Raw genomic sequence first — 10,997 nt, 5'->3', positions numbered from 1 at the left:
GAGTTAGTAGACTTTCTCCAACATAGGGGTGTTAGGGGAAATTATCGACAGGAAATTACAATTAAATATTTAGGCTGATAGGGAGGAATTATATTGGGATCAGAGAGCACGAGCGAATTATTGAAAAATGGGGACACTAACACGACGTTTTTTCATCGTTTTGTATCAACCCGTAAGAGGCCCAATCGATTCCATGCTTTAAAAACAGATGACGAGATCTTAACAGATGAGGAAAAGGGTATGGCATGCTTAGCAAGGGAATATTTTAAGGATTTGTTTGGTTTGAGTTCCTCCCAGATTGATGACAGCATTTTAGAGGAAATTGACATACGCATAACGAGTGAAATGAACAGTGTACTTTCACACCCATTTAGCAAAGAAGAGATGGAGATTGCGATGAAGTCTCTTTGTCTACGAAAGGCTTTGGGTGAGGATGGATTGGGGGCCCTATTCTATCAACCTTTTCGGCATTTGATCGGGAAAGACGTTGCGGACTATTGCATTGCCATTGTTGAAGGTAGAATGAATTTGTTAGAGATTAATCATACCCATATAGTGCTAATCCCGAAGGTAGTGTCTCCGACAAAATTGGCCCAATTTCCCCCAATAAGTTTGTGCAATGTCGTCTATAAAATAGACTCAAAGATGCTGGTGCTGAGAATGCAGGATCTTTTGCAGTGGTGCATTAATGAAGCACAAAGTGCTTTTGTCCCAGGCCGTTTGATCTCTGACAACATCATCATAGCTTAAGGGCTTAATCTTTTTCTCATACCCTTGAGCAAGTTAGTTTGCAAATATGTCTCTCTGACTTTTTATTTTTCTTGAACTATCCAAGTCTAACCCACATCCTGATGTGAATATAGAGATATGATTCTCCAAGGATCTTTTTAATACATGGAAAAACTTAGGGAAAAAAATGAACATATTTGTGAGGAACACAGTCCCATATCTGAGAATTACACTTGAATATGAGTAACATAGTTGCAAATTGCTTAAGAAAAAAAACCTGGGTGCACACTTGTAGACTTGTTTCTGAAGATGCATGTGTGAATATGTATTTATTGATGTAAATATTCCACGAGGCTCGAGTCTAAACGTTTTCGTCACACAACTATAGGACATGGAGTTTCGAGATTATCCAGATGAATCATCTGATGAGGTAGCATTAATTTTTACACGTGCTATGTTTGAACTCCAGAACTAGAGCTTAAAGGTGCTAGGCACATGGTAAGCTTCAATATCCATGTTTAACATTGCTCTTTTTCAGAGGTGTTAATTCTCTATGTTTATTTTAACTCATTGTTTTTTTAAGGCTGCGTTGGAGTTGAGTTGTGAACCATATATCAAGAAACATATTCGTAGCATTTTTAGAGACAAAGCTGTAGTCTCGACAAACCCTACTCCTCAAGGAAATGTAGAAATAGATTGCTTTTATCAATTTTCGAGCATCAAGTGGATACACGACAAGCCACTTTCCGAATTCAATGATGCTCAATGGCTTCTTATTCAAAAGGCTGAAGAAGAGGAGCTCCTTCAAGTTTATAAAATTGACAGATAGTATGCTGAATAAATTGATCACTGGCTTTTGATGATGTCTACTTAATCGTTCGACCTGCAAGATCTGCTCAGCTTTGGAAAGAACAGTATAAGTTAATTCTACATGATGCTTTCTTCAACTTTCTACTTCCTTCTATGGAGAAGGAAGCTCGGAACCTTTTGACCACCAGAGCAAAACACGGGTTGCTTAGGGAATGCGGGAAGGAATTATGGAAGGTGGTTTCTGTTGGTCCTTATTCATGCAATGTAAACATTCACAGGTCAATGGAAAGAACAGCACCGAAAGTAATGGCTTGCTGCTGAGGGTTTGTGAAGCCTGCTACAACATTTGTGATGTTGGATTCATCAGGAGTATTGTTGGATACATTGGAAGCCAGATCCTTCTCCTTACAGCCTCAAACCATTGATGACCAGCAGCGCAAGAAATATGATTGGCAAAGTGTCCTTAAGCTCATGAAAACTCACCAGCCACACGTCATTGTTATTGGTGCAACTAATGCATATTGTGTGCGATTGAAAGATGATGTGAAAGAGGTATGCATATACACTCGCCACAATATATCAAATTTCAGATTTAGATCCTTTTCTTCCATTTCAAAAAATGTCCTTTTACTTTAATCAAATTTGTTATATCCTTTTTTTGAAAGTTAAATAAATTTTATCTACACACACATATATATTTAGTGAAAGAACAAATTTTGTTTAACAACTTGTCTGAAGTCTCTTGATCTATAACAAATGATTGGTGAATTTCTTTTAAATCTGAAGCCATTACAATAGGAAACAGTTAAGTTTCACTAATTTTTTGAGAGTAAGCATAACTTGTAACGTATATCTCAAGTTTATATGAAAGCTTGCAGGTTATGCTGTTTATGAATGAACTTGAGGATCACATCATAGTAGCCTAGGGAGAAATATTTCATAGATGCAGGATTAACATTTATTGCATTTGTCATCAAAATGTTACTGGTGTCATTTCTTTGTCCTCAACCAGATCATATCTAAATTGGAGGAAAGACATAGAGACCTTGGTCAAGCTACGAATGGAATTAGTGTTGTTTTTGGTGATGAATCTTTGCCTCAGCTTTATGAACAGTCTCCAATTTCAACAGATCAGTTTCCAGAACAGCAGGTGATTACATTTGTTTCTTTATGTTTTTAATAATTTAATTGCTATATATATATATATATATTATATATATATATATATATATATATATATATATATATATATATATATATATATATATATATCTTAACTAATCCTCTCTTCGGTTTTGGGCTGAATTTTTTTAGGCATTGTCAAGCGACCATTCCTCTTGGTCGTTACCTCCAAAATCCTATGGCTATGGTTGCCACACTTTGTGGAGCTAATAGAGATATATTGTCATGGAAGGTTAGCTCTTTAGATGAATTTTTAACGCCAGATAAGTATGAAATGATTGAACAGGTGATGATATGTTCCCTTGCTTCAGTTTGTTTCCGGACTTGGACCACGAAAAGCTTCCATCTTACAAAGGGAAGCTGCTCAATATCGAGCAGTTAATAGTAGAAAGGAGCTGGCTAGTTTTGGACTTAAGACAGAAAAGGTTTTCCATAATGCAGTTGGTTTCTTGGGTGTCCGTGGCAGTCGGCTGCCTTGTACTAGCTTAGACGGGACAAGAATTCACCCCTAGTCATATAATCTTGCAGAGAGACTAGCTAAGGCTGCATGTAATAATATTACAGAGGCACCTGTTGAGTATGTTAAGAAGGAACCACAGGTGCTGAGTATGTTTGATGTTAATAATTTTTCAGATAATTATGAAAACGAGAATGGTGAAAATAGAAGAGAGACCTTTTATCATATTAAGGTGGAATTGCTACACGGATTTCTAGACCCACGTAAACCTTAAGCACCATCCCTTAATGAAGAATTCAATATGATATGTGGAAAAAATGGGACTGCTGTTGCTGAAGGAAGATTTATTCAAGCCACTGTCCGGCATGTTGGACCACGACAAATTTTTTGTGACCTTGATTCTGGCTTGACGGGGATTATAATGAAGGATGATATTGCAGATGAGAGTGGCGATTGTTCTTTGCAAAACAAGCTGCATGAGGGGGACAACGTATTGTGTAAGATCAAGCAGATTGACAAGATGAAATGCCGGGGCAATTCTGACTTGCAAAGAAGGTGAAATGAAGAGTACCAGATATGAAGCTATCAGTGAAATTGATCCTTTCTATCATGAAGGTGGGAAAGTTCCCCTAAACCAGCGGCAGAAAAGTTGAGGAGAAGCTTGGAGAAAAAGCATTTCATACCTCAAACAATTACTCGTCCTTGCTTTAGGAACATGACAATGGATGAAGCAATGGAGGTATGCTCTATAAAAGCACGTCTTTTCTTGTTAATGTTATTTTTGAACAATTGAAGTGGCTCATAAAGTATATGTTTTCTGTCTTTCCATGCACAGTTTCTATCAGATAAGGCTGCTGGTGAAAGTATATTTCGTCTGAGTTCAAGAGGCACATCCTTTTTGACTCTAACTTTAAAAGTCTTTAATGAACTTCATGTTAACAAAGACATTTCTGAAAGTGGAAAAGATCACAACGATATCATTAGCTTGCTTCAACTTGGAAAAACATTAAAGATTGGGGATAAAGCTTTTGGTAATTTAGACGAGGTTGGTAACTTGTTTATTATTGGTGCATGATTTTAAAGTTCCTTTTTTTTTCTTGGAACAATATATGTTGAGCATATTTACACTGGGGATGTTCTATTTTGACAAGAATTTTAATATCATAATGTTTACATTCATATATTAAGGCCTTTGTGTCAAAAACAGGTTATGGATCGTTATTTTGTCCCATTGGTAAAGCACTTGAAAGAAATGCTAGGTTTCCAGAAATTCAAGAGCGGTTCGAAAGCAGAGGTTGATGAAGCCTTGAGAGTTGAGAAAGCAGAATACCCTTTGAGGATTGTTTATTGTTTCGGGGTTTCATTTGAGCATCCAGGTACTTTCATTCTGTCATATATAAGAAATATAAACCTACACCATGAGTATATTGGATTGCTTCCGAATGGATTCAGATTCAGGAAGCGAACATTTGAGAAGATTGAACATCTCGCGGGATATCTTCAGAAAAACATTGATGCTTTGCAGCAGAAGTCAACCGCACTTGAAAGTCCGGAAACCGGGAATTCCTCAGGACCATGCATCGGGTGATGGTAAGCAAGGCCAGTTCAATTATAGAGAAGTCAGAGCTGCTTCAAAAGGTAAAGTGAATAAACTGAAAAGGAAACATTATCTTCCAAGGGATAAGCTGACCTGCAGAATCATGTGACTTTTTTGGTGTTCCATATTTTGATTGTCTTTTATTCTGTCTGATATTGAGAATTCTGATGAAGACAGTAGTCATTTGCATTAAGGAGAAGATTTTATAGCCTTTCTTAGTACAAGGTGCATTAAGAAGTGTATACTATGTTACTTGGATTCGGGTGTGCCGGACGTGGGTATGTTCAGTTTTTGAAGCTTTTCCATTATTTTGTATGGTCATCTCTCTGTACCCTTGTCTGGTTGTGTCAGACAAATGTACTTGAAAAATAGAGTGCGGGAGCATCATAGATTATACTCATGTTGATGAGAAGTTCAGGATCCCAAGTGACTGATAATAAAAACGTAGGATTTGCAGATGTCATCATGATATAAAAATAGTTCCATGTCATTAACGTATGGTGTTGAATTTTGTTTGTTTTCATTGTATGTTCCGTGTCCATTGACAGGAAGTAATCATAGAGATGGCAAGGGAGATGAAGATGAGGGGAAAATGAATTCAAGTGGAATTCCTAGGCCACGCAATGTTCCTGTTCGTGTCTCATCTGGCGTTGCTACGAAATGCGGAGATATTGATTCTGCACCCAATAACGAAGATCTTGCCTAGTGGATGGAGCAGTGGTGGAAATTGGAACAAAAATGATAGCATCAGGAACAATGAATTGAGCAAAAATAGTAGAATGGGGATAATTCCGCCGGTGCCTGGGGCAGCACCAAGAGCAGTGATAGCCTTGACAATGCTGGAGTTTGGCATGCTAGTAAAAACAATGCTCCATGTGGATTTGAGGGTCGTGATGGTGGGCGTGGTAGCAGTAATTGGGGTGGCAACAAACAGGGTCAAAGTAGCGGTGGCAGATTTGGTACCAATGAAGGAGGCTGGCAAGCTAGTAGAAACAACATAGGTGGGCGTAGTGGTAGTCGGAGTTGGGGCCACACGGAATAGAGTTGGAGTGGTAGCAGGGGCAATGGTAGAAGTTGTAATGCTAGGGGAAACAATGGCTGTCAATTCAGGGGGCGTGGTGGGATACATGAGCATGATCATTGTCCTGGAAATGCCAGGGGTCACAGCCATAGTTGGAGTGGCAACAATGAGGATCAAAGTGGCGGTGACAGCTTTGATAGCAAGAGAGATTTGATAATAAAATATTCACTGTAATGTGTTTTAGTGCAACATTCTAGTAATTTTATTCTCAATGATAATCTTATATTCATTGAACCAAACTATCCCTTAAAGTTTTTAACTTTTGAGGCAAATTGCTTGTAACAACAATTTCAAATTGTCAAAAATATTTGGAATGAAATTTAAAAGAGTAGAACTAAAATACTCCTCCAGTAGAGGAATACATGATCTTAAGTAACATAACCAAAATATATGCAATTTCCGAAACTTCAAACCGTTTCAAAAAAAGCTTTTCACATGAATAAAGTGTTCATATCTCATTTATGTCATACAACTACTTGAACACATTGCTAGTTCGAGCTTACCAATTTTCGAAAACTTTAAATCCTTCATTCTTCAATAAACTTCTTAAGGTTCTTCAACCACAGAAGATACTCTCGGCTGTCTTTGTTAATCATGTACTCATGCAAATAATTAGTCGTGCTCGGTTTGATTCCCCGGATCTCCAAATACTTGTGGAAAGCCTTCTGCAAGTTCTCATCCAAATCACTGCAAAACACAACCGAAAACATAAGATATAGCAAACGAAGCAATCAAAAATACCAATTCCGATATCTATCCAATAAGCTTACTAGAAATCAGGGCCTTCTTAAGCAAGTTTGACCTCAGAGTCCAGATTTCGAACAGACAAACTATCAATGGTAATCTCATCGGGGTATGCAGTGATACTTGATCTACTGGGCTTTTCAGAATCATCTTCTTCATCGTTTCGGTCATCGGCTTCGCCTTCATCCGTGAAAAGATCCGGCATGTAAATATTAACTTTGATGAGTTCACCATCATACCCCCTTGTCAATGTTATGGTCTGATGTCCAGGACTGTCTTCGATTTCAAAAGGGAAACCACTTGGAGTTTCTTCAACCTGTGAAGACATAATGAAAGAAATTAGCAAAAACAATACAAAATGAAGAGGAAAAAATACTATCAGCTTGAAAACTTAACATCAATACTATCATGTCATTGATCTCCTAAATTGAAAATGACTAAAATAAGATTTAAGTTATGTTTTCCCAGGGCAATCCAAAGTATCAGCCAATTATCATTTAAAAAATTTATAAACAAAAACCTACTATAAATAAACTCTGTTTCTAATTTACAGCAAATTTCAGTAAAACAGATCATTTATAAAAACGTTCAGAAACCATTTTCACTCTGATCATATTTTGCTAGTAAAAAACCCAAAGATTCAACAAATTGTTACTTTCATAGAAACCCTAAATGGAAAGAGATAATAGGTCACCTGATTATATTCATCACTCTCCTCGGCACACTGAATCTCTGACTCGATAACTCGAATAAGAGACTCATCAGAGGTTTCCGAGAATCAACAGCCGTTGAGAAATGAAGGGTGTTATGGTAAAAACGGTTTGAAGTGGATTGGTGGGAATGAAAGTTATGGTTCAAGGCCATGAAGATGGAAGAGTGATAGCTTCCCTCGACTCGAGTGAGTCGAATCGCGAGTGGAGCTAAGGATTTAGCTGTTCTCCGGAGAATGGAAGTGAAAGCCATGAGAAACAGCGGGATTTTGTTAGGGTTTTACGAACAGCTATAGATCGTTCGTCACCAATGTATAGGACTTTAAAGATAGGTATTAATGGACTAAATTCGACTTTCCGGCTTAATTTTGGATCACTCTCTCTCTCTCTCTCTCATACACACATATTTTGCTCTCTCTATTTTATTTTCTCTCCTATTTTGCTCACTCTAATTTATTCTCTCTTATTTTATTCACCCAACTTTTAATTTTTTTAATTTAATTACTGAACTTTGCATATTGCATTATTTTCCTTACTCCATCGTTAAGCGTATAACACCATTATGACATGGAATTGTTTAAAGTTTTTACCCTAACGATATGGAATAGTTTAATAATAAACACATCGATGACGTCGAATAGCTTATAACATTATATTGCATTATTTGTCATTAATTTAAACACTTGTTTGAAATCCTTAACCCTAAACATTCACACTGAAAAAGGAAACAATAGAAAAGAGGAAAAGAGGAAAAGGGAGAAAATAGGTCAAGCAATGAGGTGGAAGAAATGTCTGCCTCAAATTATGTTCCGATTTGCAAGTGAGGAATTCCTACGATGTTGCAGATAACATGGTCGGACGATAACCCTTGAAGACATTTTTTTTGTGTAACAAGTATAGCAATAATTGGTGAAAATCTTGCAATTTTTTTCAATGGTATGAGCCACCAATGAATACTCATGCGAAGATTGTTGTCGGTGGCCTTATCATAAGAATCAGAACGATTGAAAAGAAAAGAATAAACAAGAGAATTATTTTGGTTGTTACTTTGATCTCGTGTTTTGCGAACATGCATTTTATGTGGATAAAGATTGAAGATAGGTATTGAAGATTGATGATGATTCTGGTAGTGAAGTGGGTATAATTTGAAGATGATTTTGGTGTTGAAGGTTAAGATGATTTTATGTTTTTTTGGGGTTTTGAAGGATAACTTATAAAATGTTAAGAATTTAAGTATTATTAATGTAATTTGTTGAACTATGTTTTGATATAACAATTTATGGCAAAATGTTTTTGGACTTGAATTGAATTTATTCAAAGTTTTCAAAAATAATTCAAAGTTTATTTAACTTGGAATTGAGCACAAAATATTTTCTCTGGACAAGAAGTACTGATATTGTTTTTACAGTATCGATACCTCATGAACAATACCGATATTGTTCATATGGTACCGATAACAAAGGTAAGGGAAGTATATATACTCACTAGGTAGTACCGATACTACCAGCATTGCTCAAATTTCAGAATGCAAAATAGTACCAATACTACTTTACATAGCAGTATCGATACCATAGGCTTAGAATCGATACCATAGGCTTAGAATCGATACCGTCAGGCCCAACGGCTAGTAACGACTAGTCTTATTTAAAAATAAAAAAGGTAGTATTGATACTCCTTATAGGAGTATTGATACCCTCTATACTAGGCATTTTTATTTTGCAGAGAAAAACATCTCCAGCGGCTCCAAATCACTCCCAACGACTATAAACGGCCACAAACTCATTCCAACATATAAATACAAGTTTAAGACCCTTGAAGAAGGGTTAAAACACCTATCCAAGCAATCAAATATAAGATAAGAGCTTTTCACTCTTTATTCCTATTCTCTTATAAATATTTTGTTCTTGTAAGCTTTATTTTGTAAACACCTTACCTTATAGAGGTTTTATTGTTTACATTCTTTTTCCTTTTCTAAAAGGGGTTTTGGTTCTATCTTAGCCAAATGAAAAGATAAGGAGTGTAAAAGTTATCTCTTGATATTGTAAAAAGAAAGAACAAATTAGTGAATTTGTTAGAAAATCCTTAGTAAGGAGCTAAGGTAGTGGAGGTAGACTTGGTTGAGAAGTCGAACCACTATAAATCACTGACCAATATTTTTATTTTATTCTCTTTACTCCCTAAACAAATTTTTGCCAATTCACCCCCTTGTGCATTTTTCGGTTGTCCAATTTGAGATTTGAAAATCCTAATAATTGGTATCAGAGCTTGAATTATTAGAAGGTTTAACCACATTGAGATGATCCAGGAAAACACTTTACCGATTCCTGACGCAACCGACAAAAAAATGGCTTCGACCTCCGGCTCTTACTACCTTGAAGATTCTCAATCGATTAATAAGCTACCTGACTTCAATGGAGCTAATTATGTCTATTGGAAGAATATGATGATGGTTTTCATTCAAGCAAATGGTTTAGGAGTTTGGAACTCAATCATGAAGGGTTACTCCACTCCACCCGGTGAGATGGATGATTGAAGTGATAGAGAGAGGAAGAAGTTCCAACTTAATGCTAAGGCTATGGACATCCTCTTTTGTGCACTAGGCTCGGATGAATATGAAAGAGTCTCCTCTTGTTTCAATGCCAAGGAGATATGGGAAAAGCTCCAAATTACTCATGAAAGAACCGATAAAGTGAGGGAAACAAAGATAAGTCTTCTCAACCATAACTACGAGAATTTCAAGATGAAATCGGATGAAGATATCAAATCTATGACGGATAGATTTTCTATGATTGTAAACGATCTAAAGAGATTTGGAGAAGTAATCCTTAACGAGAAGCTAGTGAGAAAGATGATATACTCTCTTCCAAAGACTTGGCAATCAAAGAAGATGACGATCATTGAGGCTAAGAATATAAAGTCTCTCACTCTCGATAAAATGGTAAGTTCTTTTCTCATTCATGAGTTGATGGTGAAGTAAGAGGAAGAAGATGAAGAGAAGCAAAACAACAAGAAGAATGAGGTAGGCATTGTCTTCAAATCCACCAATGAGAGCAATCAAGATTCAAGTGAAGAGGTAAATGAAGACGATGATGAAGAAGAAGAGATGGCCAAGCTCTTTAAAAGATTCAAGAGATTCATGACTTCTAAGGAAGTGAAGCATGAATCGAGCAAGAACAAGAGTCCTTCGGTGTGCTTCAATTGTCAAAGAACGAGTCATGTCAAGTATGAATGTCACATCCTAAAAAAGAATGGATCAAGTAAGAAAAATGCATTTGTAGCAGCTTGGAGTGATGAAGATGACTCCAATGATGAAGATGAAGTAGCCAACCTGCCTCATGGCCATCGAAGAAGATTCAATGGTAACTTCTAACTCAAATGAATTAGATTCTTATTCTTTTGAAGAGTTACAAGTTGCTTATAATGTTGTATTTGGAATTGAGACCATGAATTCCAAATAGAAATTAATTTTAAAACGAGTTGAAAATGATTTGGTTTTGAAAGAAAAAGTTGATTTGAAAAACAAAATGAATCTTTGAAAATGATTTAGAGCTTTCAAAATTCAAATCATGATTTAGAAAAATAAATTTTGATTTGAAAGTTAAGCTTGAGAGCTTACAAAAGAAAAGAATGAATTTCTAAAAACAACTCATTATGTTTAAAATGGCAGATGCTCACATTGCCATTTTA

General features: G+C 36.3%; 2 pseudogenes; one reads left to right on the top strand and one right to left on the bottom strand.

Annotated features, from left to right (window-relative positions):
- The first annotated feature begins 1,120 nt into the window (after positions 1-1,120).
- Positions 1,121-4,785, top strand: LOC120193146 (annotated as a pseudogene).
- Positions 4,786-6,259: 1,474 nt separating this feature from the next.
- LOC120193098 lies at positions 6,260-7,607 on the bottom strand (annotated as a pseudogene).
- Positions 7,608-10,997: the final 3,390 nt, after the last annotated feature.

The sequence above is a fragment of the Hibiscus syriacus genome, unplaced genomic scaffold (genome assembly GCF_006381635.1).
Source record: "Hibiscus syriacus cultivar Baekdansim isolate YM2019G1 unplaced genomic scaffold, ASM638163v2 tig00116989_pilon, whole genome shotgun sequence".
Lineage (NCBI taxonomy): Eukaryota > Viridiplantae > Streptophyta > Magnoliopsida > Malvales > Malvaceae > Hibiscus > Hibiscus syriacus.
This window is presented reverse-complemented; position numbering and strand designations above follow the sequence as displayed.